Source organism: Aethalodelphis obliquidens, unplaced genomic scaffold (assembly GCF_003676395.1).
Source record: "Aethalodelphis obliquidens isolate GAN/ISIS:26980383/991018 unplaced genomic scaffold, ASM367639v1 scaffold21, whole genome shotgun sequence".
Lineage (NCBI taxonomy): Eukaryota > Metazoa > Chordata > Mammalia > Artiodactyla > Delphinidae > Aethalodelphis > Aethalodelphis obliquidens.
Genome location: NW_020837965.1, coordinates 574,660 through 588,193, shown reverse-complemented (window position 1 = coordinate 588,193; position 13,534 = coordinate 574,660).

Genomic DNA, 13,534 nt, shown 5'->3' with positions numbered 1-13,534 from the left:
TCTCATTCCATGATTCCTTTACCCTTGCTTTTCTTCAGTCCCATTTCTGCTACTCTTTATGTATTTCAGTAAAGCACTTAAAATCCTTTTTTGGAAAGAGTTTAAGCAAACAACCGTATGAATTTTTTTTCTTAATGTGCCAGGCACTGAGTTAGGTTCTTGAAAAATACAAAGATAAAGAAAAGATTGTGGGAATTCCCTGGTGGTCCAGTGGTTAGGACTCCGCACCCTGCCGAGGGCCCGGGTTCAGTCCCTAGTCGGGGAACTAAAATCGCAAAAACTGCTCAGCTCGGCCAAAAAGAAAAGATTGTTTCTGCCTTCAAGGAAATGTTCAGTCTAGTGGGGAAGACATACATACAAATAGCCATAAACCAAGTACAGGATATGGAAAGCCGTGCAGGAGAGGTGTGCAAGTGCTGTAAGGACACGGAGTAGATGAGATCCGTGAAAGCTTCCTAGAGGAGGTGGCATGGGGGTTGCACGGCCCAGGAAACAGAGATGATAGAGCAGAGATTCTAGGTGGAGGAAGTACTGGTGATCTAAGGCAGACTCTCCAGGACCGATGTGCTACCCACAGTGCTGGTTAAGGTGGATACTCAATAAGTCCCTGTTTTTGACTGCTGTACTTGATTCAAGTGGTGTGAAAAGGAGGAAGAAGAGACAACAGGACAAAGCCCAAGAGCACCTCCCTTTTTCAAGGGAAGTGAAAACGAACGGGAGCAGAACCAAATCCTCTGAGGTGCGAAGATAAACTCTCCGGCCAGGCCAGGAAACACAGATGTGAAAACCAGGCTCAGGCAGTTGCTTTGAGGGAGGAGGGAATGGAAAATTTGGGGTGGGAGATTGGAGGGGTCTTCTGCCTGCATCCATTTGCAGTGCAGAACAAATGCCCAAAGCCCATAACGTTTCCTTTTGGGCTCAGAGATAGAACTTTCCTTTCCTTTCATGGTGTGGCTTCAACTTCAGGCCTTCCAGACCACTTTTGGGCACAGCCTTTTAAGGTGTCCTATCATCTCTAAGCAGAGTGATCCCAGGTAACTTCAGCCACACATTCCCTTCCTCTGAAGGTAAATGAATAGTGAGTCTAAAAATGAGAGCCCTAATCAGAGTTAAATCCCTGCCCAAAAGGTCCCTAAGAAGGGACAGAGTGTGGTAAGCAAAGTACAAAATATAGAGTTGGACAGAACCGGCTTTTAATTCTGGTTTCTGACAAGATGCCAACCCCAGTATGCCCCAGGTTCCTCATCTGTAAAATGGGTATATGAATGTTGGCCTCAGGCTTGTTTGGATTACAGGACACCATATATACGTGCCTGGAACTCAGCAGGCACTAAGATTATCTCTGAGCTCTTTCCATTCCTGAAAAGAAATAAGCTACCGCATGTTAAGCACCACCACTGTGTCAGGCGCTGTGCAAAGTGCTTCGTTTGTGTTCCCATTTACTAATGAGGTGGTGGCCCACGTCCTTCAGAAGGCGCAGCAATGCGGGCTCTTAACCTTCCTGCTGCCCTTGGAGACTTCATCTCCTGAAGTCAAGTGGTCAACTTCTAGAACCCCTACAGGTGTCATCAAAAAGTTTGGCATTGCTCAGAGCTAAACTCAACTAACTCAGTGCTTACAGAAGGCTAGTGATAATTCGAGGCGATCCAGCCCCTTTCTTTTCCCAGAAAGAGCAGAGTAGGTAATATCTGTTTAGATTTCATGTAAAGAGGTTACAACTTGATTTTCCTTTCTGAGTCAACCTTTCCTTCCTTCTGTTTTTTTTTTTTTTTTTTTTGCGGTACACAGTCCTCTCACTCTTGTGGCCTCTCCCATTGCAGAGCACAGGCTCCGGACGCGCAGGCTCAGCGGCCATGGCTCACGGGCCCAGCCGCTCCGCGGCATGTGGGATCTTCCCAGACTGGGGCACGAACCCATGTCCCCTGCATCGGCAGGCGGACTCTCAACCACTGCGCCACCAGGGAAGCCCCCTCTGGATCTTTATAATTCCTGGGTATTCCAATGTGCAGTTAAGGTAACAACCGCTGTCCTAAATCCTCAGGTTAAAAGAATTATCTATCTACCTTCTACCTTAATAAATACTTTTTTTTAAACAAAAAGGAATGACATTTATATATTGTTCTGCTACTTGCTTCTTTTCACCCAACAGTATGTCATGGATTACGTTCCTTGTTGGTACATATAAAATTAGCTCACACCTTTTAGCAGCTGCAGAATATCTGATTGTACAATAATGTATTTAATCAACTCTTTGCAGTCGGACATTTAGGTTGTTTCCACTTTTTCCCTGTTACAAACAATGTGAAAACACATATTTGCACACATTGTACAAACATTTCTGTAAGATTCACAAAGTGGAAATGCTTAGTCAAAGAAGGTAATATGTAGAGAAGTATTTATTTCTGTGTTTTGGTAAATGAATGAAGGAAGCACTTTTTGTTGTCATTTGCTGGGTACGTGCAGTGCATATAATTATTGTGGCTAAAGTGGCTTCTGAGCCCTTTAAGGGATGGGACTGCTGGGCCCTTTGAGGACGCCAAGGGCTGGCTGGGTTGACTGAAACCATGATCACCTCCGTGGCTGTATTTCAGCTTTTCTCTCTAAGGCAGGATGTGGCCAGGTTCCAGAGTTTTCATTCCTCTCCCTGCAGGGCGCCTTTTGATGTGTTGGCCCATATCCTAGGAAGTTGGAGGCGCCTTGGGGGGCTATCAGAAGATGTGGAACATGCCAGTTAGAATCAACTGGCCCTCATTTTGTCTGAAGCTTGGCCTCAGTCCACAAGGGCAGGGCCTGCAAGAGATGGAGGAGGGTCAGGGAGCAGCAAATCTGAGCCAGACCTGAATCTCCACAGGGCTTTTCACAGACGTGAGGAATAACTGTCCCTTTTCCTGGCCTGTCCTACTGAACCACTATCTGAAACAAAATGTGGGCTTCTATAGGAGGCTACCTAGGAGGGCAAGGGGAGCCCAGGTGGCGCCAGCCCTAAGGATCAGGAAAGATCAGGATGATGGTCTGTCCGATTTTAGAGCCACCTGGTAAACAGGTAAACAGCAGGGACTGAGGGACTGTGCAAGAGAGTTTGAGGAAGGAGTTGCCCAGTCAGTCCTCAGACTCACAGTCAAGGTTGGGGGTATGAGGAGACCTGGGTTCATATCCTGGCACTACTGCTGACAACTGATAGGCCGCTGACTGCGTGGAGGCCCGGGGGGGGGACACACCTCTCCTGTCTGAGCCTCTTTCCTCATCTGGAAAATAGGGTCCACACTTATTTCACCCAGCGTTGTTGTGAGAATTAAATGAAGGAACAGATGCACAGGCATTTTGCACTGTCCCTGGCACGCAGTAGGTGCTCAATAAATAGTAGCTGCATTTATCAGTGGATTAGGGAGCTATGCAAGAAAGATAGGGACCCATATCCTACGAGGAAGTCACTCTGTGGGGCCTGGAATCAGGCTTACAAGGAACCGGGAAGCAAATTCTGGCTGCTGCTGCTGGGCGGGTGGAATAAATCGTCCCGAACAAAGGGCCTGCACCTTCAGCCCTAGATTCTAGGATGTGGACCCAGCATGGAGCCCCATCTGTATTCCTGCTGCCCTGGCTCTCTGCTTCACAGGCAACTGCCCTCAACCTCCAGGGAACTATAAGGAGAGTCCCGGGGCCTAGAGGACCTGTGGCCCTGGCCATGGCCCTAAGGGAGAGGGGAGTGGGGGGTGGGAGGGAGGCTGTAAAAAATGTAAATGGTGCGGTGTGGAGCGGCTCCAGCCGTCTGACACTCCCCGGAGCTGGCAGGAGCCCGGGGAAGGAGCCCCAGGCCCCGGGCGCCTTTTGTCCCGCGGCTTGGCTATGTAAAAGGTGGGGGAAGGGGCAAGAATTCGTGGAACTTGTCCATTCATTGGAGCCCCCGCTGCCCGCAGGTGCGAGAGGGGGGAGGGAGCTGCAGACTCCGCCCTGGAAGGTTTAGAAATGAGAATTTACAACTCAGCATGCAGTGGACGACAAACAGATTCCTTGGGTTCCAGCCTCTAAGGCTGTGAACCTTCAGGCCTGCCAGACTCCATCTCGCTTAAAATTGAGGCCATCAACTGGTTCCCTGCCCACCCCCCAACCTGGCTTCCGAACTCCCATCTCGTCCATTCCCCAAATCCCCACTTTCCAATCTGTTTCCCCAGGCCTGCTCGTAAGGCTGTTGGATTTTCTGAGGTTTCTGTTTGTTTTTACTTTTCCATTCCTATTTGGCTGCTTGGGGTTCACAACTTCCAGGGCCTTCTCCAAAGCACCATATTCAAGCATTAGATACTGCTTGAACCGAAGTCCTAAAAAAAACCAGTGTGAGGAGAGGAAGGACTTGGAAGCATGCAAACCTGGGTCCGAACCCTGCTCTGCCCTCCCCAGCTGAGTGCGTTCCAGGCAAGTTACTAACCTTTCTGAGCAGCAGTTTTCTATAGGTAAAATGGGAATACTGTGTTTCTGCTTCTAAAGGTTTTTGACAAATTAAGTGCTGAGTTAATGTTTAGGAAATTCTTAGCACAATGCCTGGCACAGAATGGGTATTCAATGAATATTAGGTTATTCCCTTTAATAACCATAGGAAAATAAGGCAGAAACTCCCTGCAATGTTGTTTCAATTTTTATTTCCCTGTTGCTAGAGAGATTAATCTTTTTTCGGTGTGTTTTTTGTTTGTTTTTGGTTTTGTCTTTGGTTTAACAATTGATGGGACACCTTTATGCATTCTGGAATTCTTTGTTATACAATTTGCAATTTTTTCTGTTGGCTGTCACCTGCTTTTGGCTTTTTGGTATCTTTCAACATACAGAGTCTCTTTTTCTTTCTACACAGTGTATGCCCAAAACCGCCCTTAGGGGCTGGTCCTCTATAGGCTGATTTGCTTGGAGGTTTGGGGGTCTTGCTGACTGCCTTTGGCCAGTATCCTCCTCAGGGCTTTCTCGGGCCCTCCGCTGTTCTCTAAAGGAACGTGAAAACCTGCTGCTGGTGCTACTTGACTGATCCTGCTGTATCCCAGTTTTATCCCAAAACGCACACACTCTGCCCTCTACTGGTTTCTGGAAGGATCACATCTTTCTTTTACTGGTGTGCTGATGTGGGGAAACTCCAAGATCTGACTGAGAAATGAGTGGCTGAATGAGAATTCGTATCCTCCATTAACCCTCTTTGGGGCCCAGGACTGAGTCTCCAACTCTCTATACTTCACCATCCTAGCCAGTTGCCCAAACTCACATTAACTGACCACTTAACTGACGCCTTCCTGAGAAGCTCTGCGTAAGTCTAATTTGATGGATTATACGTTAATGCTCTAGAAGAGAAGGAAATTAAAACAAACGTTACGAAGCCGACTATCTCATTTATTGGGCACTTACCATGTGCCGTTCGCTGTGTTAAGTACTCTACTTGAAGACCTTATTTAATTCTCATGCCAGTAAGGAAAGCTCAAATTTCTCCATTTTATAGATACAGAGACTGAAGCTTAAGGGGGTTTTATGCAGCTTGGCCAAGGTTACCAGCTGGAAGTTTGCCAGATTGAGCAAATATACATATAGGAGCCCAGTTAAATTTAAATTTCATATAAATAATGACTTTTTTTAGTATCGCAAATATCAAATATTGCATGCAATATTTTATCTGGCAATCCCATCCAGATGGTAAGGGGTGAATGTGGACTGGACCCCAAGTTTCCTGATTCTCTGGGCTTCCAGTGGTAAGACCATGGAATTCTTTGAAAAGGGAAGAAACCTCCTGTGCTAACTCCTGGACTCCATCTCGACATACTGACTAGTATGGACGTGAGGTCTTCTTAACAAGCATCTTCACCCTTAAGCCCCCACTCCTCTGAACTGAGATCACTTTTGTATGTATCCAGCTTGTACATTCTGATGCCCATACTCAGCTGTCTTATGGCTTCCAATATTCTTAATAAGTTTTTATATTCGTTCGATCATCCATCCATTCAACTCCTTGACAAATACTTATTGTTTGAGGGCCTCTCCTGCCAACTAAGAATAGAAAGATGAATTAGACAAATTAGACACAGCCCCTGTCCTTGAGGAGCTCCTGCTTCACTGCAGGAGACTGACAAGTAAACAGACACAATTAGGTGGGTGATGGTCTGGGTGGGCTGTGTTAGAGACTATGATAGATGGAGGTTTGCTCCAGAAGCAGAGGGGCTCACGGTGGGAGCAGTCAGACACAAAACCCAGGAGATCAGCTTCAGCTGAGTATTGAAGGGTCAACAGTTTTGTTTTCCTCTGAAGGGGGAAACAAATGATAATAAACTTTAGCCAGTGGTTACAATCTGCAATAAGAAATGAATTCAGATGAAGAAGAAAGTGAGAACTTGGGCTCCAGAGCCAGACATCCTGGTTACATCCAACTTCCCCCACTTACTAGCCATGTGACCGTGACCATGTAACCAACCGATCCTCTCCATGCCTCAGTTTTAACTTCTGTGAAGTGGGGAAATCACTATAGTCTACCTCATTGGTTTGATGTACAGGTTAAATTAAATAATACATACAGGGAATTCCCTGGCGGTCCAGTGGTTAGGACTCTGCGCTTTCACTGCCGAGGGCCAGGCTTAATCCCTGGTGTGGGAGCTAAGATCCCGTAAGCCACACGGCTTGGCCAAAAAAATTCCATATGAAATGCCTAATGTAGCTCCTGAGATGTAGTAAGTAGGCAACAGAGATTAACATCAACGATTTTCCCCTCTCCATTAGATCTTCCCTTCAGCCTGCAAATGTGTTGTAATATCTTTCTTTGACCTCATATCTTCCTCTAACTACTGGTATATTATCTGTTCCCCTCTTATGGCATAACTCTTTGAAAGAATTGCCTGTAACCCCTACTTCCATTTTATCACCTCTTTCTCTCTCCCAAACCCACTCCATGGAGCCTGCTCTTGTCAAGGTCACTGACAAGCTCCGTGATGCAATCCCAGTGGGCAATTCTTAGCTCACCTGCATCCCCTCAGCAGCATTCAACATAGCTGAGCCAGCCATGCTTCTTGAAGTGCTTGCTTTCCTTGGCTTCCAGGACACCACACTCGTGTTTCTCCTCCTACCTCCCTGCTGCTCCTTCCCCATCTCCTTTGCTGGCTCTCCCTCCTCCTCTCCAACTAGATATTGGATTCCCAAAGGGCTCAGTCCTCTGACCTCTTTGCCTCTCTACCTGCCTTTACTCTTTAGGTGATCTCTTACGAGGTGATCTCTTTCTCTTACGATTTAAAATCCCACCTTTCTTCTGATGACCCCATATCTACAGCTCCCGCTCAGACATCTTTCCTGAGCTCCAGACTCAAACAGACGATTGCCTAAGTAACATCACCAATAGGCGTCTCAGATTTAACTGTTGATAAACACACTCTTGATTTACCACCTGTTCCCCACCCAGAATCTGTTCTTCCCCCAGAGCTCCCCATCTCAGTAAATGCTACCATCATTCACTCCGTTGCTCAGACCAAAAACCTTGGAATCCCTCGACTCCTCTTTCTCTCATTCCCCACATCCAAACGCAAATCCTGTTGGCTCTACTTTCAAAATACATCCCTAATTCAACACTTGTCACTTTCCCTAAAGCAAGATTCCTCAGCTTCGGCACTTTGGACATTTTGGAACAGGTAATTCTTTGCTCTGGGGAGCTGTCCTGTGCATTACTGTAGGATGCTTACCAACATCCCTAGCCTTACGCAGTAGATGCCAGGAGCATGTCCCTGGTGGTGACAACCAAAAATATCTCCAGATATTGCCAAAAGTCCCTGGCCTGGGTAGTGCGGGGTGGAGAGGGTGGGGCAAAAACACCCTGGTTGAGAAACACTTCTCTACAGCTTCTACTCTGTAATCTCAACAATTACTACCTCTTACTTGAAATACAGAATTGCCTCTTAACTGGTTTCCCTACTTGCATTCCAGCTCCCTCAGAATCTACATGGCTCCTTCCCTCATTTCACTCAGGGTTGCTGTTTAAACCCAACCAGAGACACCTTCCTTGATCACTCTCTCCCAAGGAGCACTGCCACCCGGATCCCCGCAGCCTGTGTGACGGACACAGAGGTGTGCAGCCCAGAGTTCCTTCCTTGAGGAAAGATTGTCACCCCAGCTGCTCGGAGTGTAGTAAGCAGACAGCCTTCAGCTGTCAGCCCCTTCAGGGATTGCCTCAGCCACAGAGCGGACTTGCCCAAGGTCATGACCTTCCCTAGGCAGCCCGCATACAAGAACTGAGTGGGGCTAAGCAGAAAGGAGGCAACTCAGATGGGCCATTTTAGCCCTGGAGCTCCCCATGGAGTCTGCTGAGGCTGTCATCCGAGCCGCCTCTCAGCCTGATTTCCCCCTGTGCCCAATCCTGCTTCCTTCCCCACCCTGCCACACATGTGATCCTAGAACATTCTCTCTGGCCACTGAGGTGCTAAACATCTCAGGGTGTGCATCGCAAAGGATTTTAACCACCCGCTATGGTTTTCTTAACGTTATGATTTACATTTCATATCATTTTTTTGGTTTATCATATGTATCTTCTTAAGGTCTTCTTTTGTTTTTAAAGATTTTTTGATGTAGACCATTTTTAAAGTCTTTATGGAATTTGTTACAATATTGCTTCTGGGCTTTGTTTATGTTTTGGTTTTTTGGCTGTGAGGCATGTGGGATCTGAGCTCCCCGACCAGGGATGGAACCCGTACCCCCTGCACTGGAAGATGAAGTCTTAACCACTGGACCACCAGGGAAGTCCTTGTATATGCTTAAGGTCTTGAAGGCGGGGACTTTTTGTTTTGAAACTGCTGTATCACTAGTACCTAGAACAATGCCTGGCGCATAGAGATTAGGTGCTCAGTAAACATTTATTGAAAGTTGAATGAATTATTTTCGTCCGCCTCAGCTCCTCACTCCTTTAAGTTTACTCTACAATCAAGGAGCTGTCCTTGGGTGAAATCAAATCAACCCTTGGGTGATTTCTAATATGAAAACTTCAACTTTTTAACAGACGTACAGCTCAGGGGGCAAATCTTTCCAAAATGATTTACTTCTGGAGTGGAACAGGCCCAGATGATTTCAGATCTAAAAGACCTGACAGCAGGGCTCTGCTTGGCTAACAACTCGATCCCTCCTGCTCTGTCCTCCTTTTGTCAGAAAATAAATTTAACAGGCTGGTCTTGTGGGGAAGCTGCCATGAGCCTTTGAACCCGCTACACTGCAGGTGTTTTGACCTGGTCAGCCCATAGGATAAGTTTCAGATTCAGTGGCTTTTTTTTTTTTTTTTTTTTTTTTTTTTTTTGCGGGCCGCGGGCCTTTCTCTGTTGTGGCCTCTCCCGTTGTGGAGCAACAGGCTCCGGACGCGCAGGCTCAGCAGCCACGGCTCACGAGCCCAGCCGCTCCGCGGCATGTGGGATCCTCCCGGACCGGGTCACGAACCCGTGCCCCCTCCATCGGCAGGTGGACTCTCAACTGCTGTGCCACCAGGGAAGCCCCTCAGTGGCTATTCTTGAGTATTTTTACACACTGTTTCATCTTTTTCAAGAGCATTCACATTGCTCAATAATTTCCCATGACGGCCATGAGTTGTGGGTCCACTTTACCATCCTAATTTTATATGCAGGCAAACTGGGGTCAGAGGAGTAGCTTCATTCATTCCAGAACGGTTTAGTGAACACCTACGTGCCAGGCACTGGACTGAGTATTACAGGACATGAAGATGACTGGCAGGCTAGCAGGAGAGATGAGAAGGAAGAACTCTGTCTATTACTGAGGTGTGAACCAGGAGCTGCGAGGGTCAGAAGATGAAGTAATTTTTTCTTATTAAGAGACAACCTCTGGGAAGGTTTTACTGTGCAGGTCACATTTAAAAAACAAAAAAAAAAAACCCATTTAAATGCACAGGCTCTTTCGTTCAAACATCTTTTGCTCTCTCCATTCCTTGAATTCCTAATTCCTACAGATTCTAATCATTTTACATAGGTATATGCTCATGCACACACAAATATGCTTTTTTTCAAATGAAATATGGAGTATGCCATCTTTTAAAATTAATCAAGGATATTCATTTCAACATTCTATGTAATAGCAAACAACTATAAACCACTAAAATGTCCAGCAATAGGGGACTGGATAGTTTCTCTAGGGACTTCCCTGGCGGTCCAGTGGTTAAGACTCTTCACTTCCACTGCAGGGGGCACCAGTTTGGTCCCTGGCTGGGGAGCTAAGATCCCTCATGCTGTGCGGCCAAGAAAAAAAAAAAAAGTTTCTCTATACAGTGGAGTACTATGCAGTGGGGAAAAATGAGGTAGGTCTGTGTGATATGGAAGTATCTCCAAGATATACTATAAAATCTGAAAAGCAAGCTTCAAGGCAGAGTGCTTAAAAGGAATAGGTAAGGCTGTGTGTTTGTGTGTGTGTGTGTGTGTATGTGAAAAATAATCACACATATAACTTTGCATTTACATGAAACATTTTTGTAAAGATTCCTGAGAAACTGTGAACAGTAGTTGTCTCTAGAGCAGGAGACACACTTATTTTTCACTATATGCCTAATGATCCTGTGTGAATTTTTTTATCATGTGTTTTTAAATTTTTCCATTAAACTAGTTAATTAAAAATGAGTGAGACAATACAACATAGGCATTTCTCCCATGCTACTATATAATACACCATTTTGCCCTGGTCATTGCCAGGTGCTGTTTAGATACTTCCCACAGCTCCCTGATAAGGAAACTGAGGCAACTTGCCCAAGGTCACACAGATATTAAGTGGTAGAGCAGGGATTTGAACCCGTGCAACCTGGCTCTGAAGCCCATACGCTGAACCACTATGGCCATGCAGCCTCTCTCATTCTTGCTAAGGGATGCAAAGTGTATTCCATAAAGTGATTGTCATACTTTTTTACCCTTTCCTCCTTGATAGAAATTCTGGTTGTTTCTAGGGTTTTGCTATTACCTACCTACCACACTGCAGAAACACCCTCGTGATTAACCTTTGTGCTCTTGTGTAAACATATTTATAAGAGAAGACCTGGAAGTGAAACCATGGCATCATTTAAAGCTTGATAGTTATTATCAAATTGCTTTCCTTTTTTTTTTCCTTTAACCAAAAAGAAAAACCCTTTGTCTTTGTATGAGAGAGGAAGTAGCCCCAAGTCTGGTAGCTGGAAAAGGGGAATTTCAGTCCTAGTATTAAACAGTATGAGCAGAGACAATGGCCTGTGTGTTTTGTGAGGTTAGGAATTGTCTTGCTCATCTTTGTTCAACAAATATTTATTGTGCCCTTACTAAGTGCTTCTGGACAATGGTGAATACAGGGGACATGGTCCCTGCCCTCATGCAGCTGATAGTCTGTGGAGAGAGAGGCATTAATAAAGTTATGTGAAAGTTTTCATTTTCACAAAATGAAAATATAATAACAAGCTTCAATAAGTGCCATGAGGAGAAAAAAATGTGGTGCTATTGGAAGGAATAATAGAGTCCTTCTTTAGAGAAAGTGGTCAGGAGAGGGCTTTCTCCGGAAGGGACATTACACTGGAGATGAAGGAAGAGTAGAGATCAACAGAAGAATGGAGGGCACTAGGTTGTTTCCCAGCACCTAAAAAGGTTGTGGTTGGTGGAGCGAGGGCACCTAGAGCCTTTGGTACCACTGAAGGGTTTTAAGCGAGGTATTGATCTGATTTTTGCAGTCTCCCTGGCTGTTGTGTAGGAACTGCATTAGAACAGTAGCAAGAATTCAAGTGGGGAAACCAATTAGGAGGTTTTTGCAAGACAGGAGAGAGATGACAGTGGTTAATCTAAGGTGATGGAGGAGGAACCTATAGATTATAAGGGTCTCAAAAGACATATTGATTGACTGCAATGCGTGGACCTCATTTAGATCCTGATTTTTTTTTAAGTAAAAAAAAAAAGGGAAATATCAGAGTTACATTTGGAAATTTTAACAGGATATTTGATATTAAGAAATCTTTTTAAAGATTTTTTTGATGCGGACCATTTTTAAAGTCTTTATTGAATTTGTTACAATATTGTTTTGTTTTCTGTTTTGGATTTTTGGCCGCGAGACATAGGGAATCTTAGCTCTCCAACCAGGGATCAAACCTGCACCCCCTGCACTGGAAGGCAAACTCTTAACCACTGGACCGCCAGGGGAATCCCAAGAATTTTTTTTTTTTAATTTTAGGTGTTTCATTAGGTTTCCCACTACTCCGCTTCAGGATTAAAGTGTTGGAAATTATTCAAAAGATAATTTAGAAATATAAACTGAAATATTAATGAACAATATGTTATATATAGCATTTTGTAAAGTTTAAAGTAATAGACAGCATTAAGAACCCTGGGACAAACCCCAAAGCAGAACACTATTGAGAGTGAAAGGCAACAAGAGCTACAAACCTGGATTTCCCTAGCAAGGTGAGGTTGCTCGTCTTGATACTCTTGTTGCCTTATTTAATTTTTCGGAAATAGTATCCTGATGTGTTTATTTGTTTGATTTTTTTTTTTTTTTTTTTTTTTTTTTTTTTGGCGGTACGCGGGCCTCTCACTGTTGTGGCCTCTCCCATTGTGGAGCACAGGCTCCGGACGCGCAGGCTCAGCAGCCATGGCTCACGGGCCCAGCCGCTCTGCGGCATGTGGGATCTTCCCGGACCGGGGCATGAACCCGTGTCCCCTGCATCGGCAGGTGGACTCTCAACCACTGCGCCACCAGGGAAGCCCTATTTGTTTGATTTTCAAAGTAACAAAGACATACTTAGGAAATCACACTTGGGAATAGTTAAGCTCTTGCCACGTCGAGGAATCACTCAGTTATCTTCTCTCTCCTTTTCCCCATCCTGAGTCGGATGGCCCTCTCTATGGCTCTGTGACAGTGGTTTTCAGTGCTGGGGGCTGGGACAAGGCTAGGATTTTGCTCCTCCCCACCCCCACCCACCAAGAGACATTTGGCAATGTCTGGAGACATTTTTGGTTGGCACAACTGGATCTGGGGCAGTGCTACTGGAATCTAGTGAGTAGATGCCAGGGATACGGCTCAACATCCTACCATACACAGGACAGTCTCTCCACTCGCCAAAGAAAGAATTATCAGGCCCAAAAAGTCAATAGTGCCAAGGTTGAGAAACCCTGCTATATAGCACTTTGTCATAGCGCTTCATAAAGACAACCAAAACTGTCAACTGGTTGGCCTTCCCAGCTAGACTGGCAACTCCAAGAAGACAGGTGATACATGTATCTTGTTGAGTGTTTGGAATATAGTTGACACTTAATAAGGATTGAAAGAAGGTGGGAAGGTACATCCAGGTTCAAATTTAGGGCCCTGTGAGATCATGCTGCTTGTGATCAGCCACTTGATAAGCATTTCATTCATTCAACATTTAGCATATTTATTAAGCAGTTACTATGTACTAGCAGTGTTTGATGTTGGGAATACAACAATGAGCAAGACAGAGTCCCTGCTCAATGAAACTTATTCCTATAAAGGAAGACAAACAATAAGCAACGAAACAAGATGATTTCAGACAGTGATAAATATTATGAAGAAAATAAAAGTATAATGC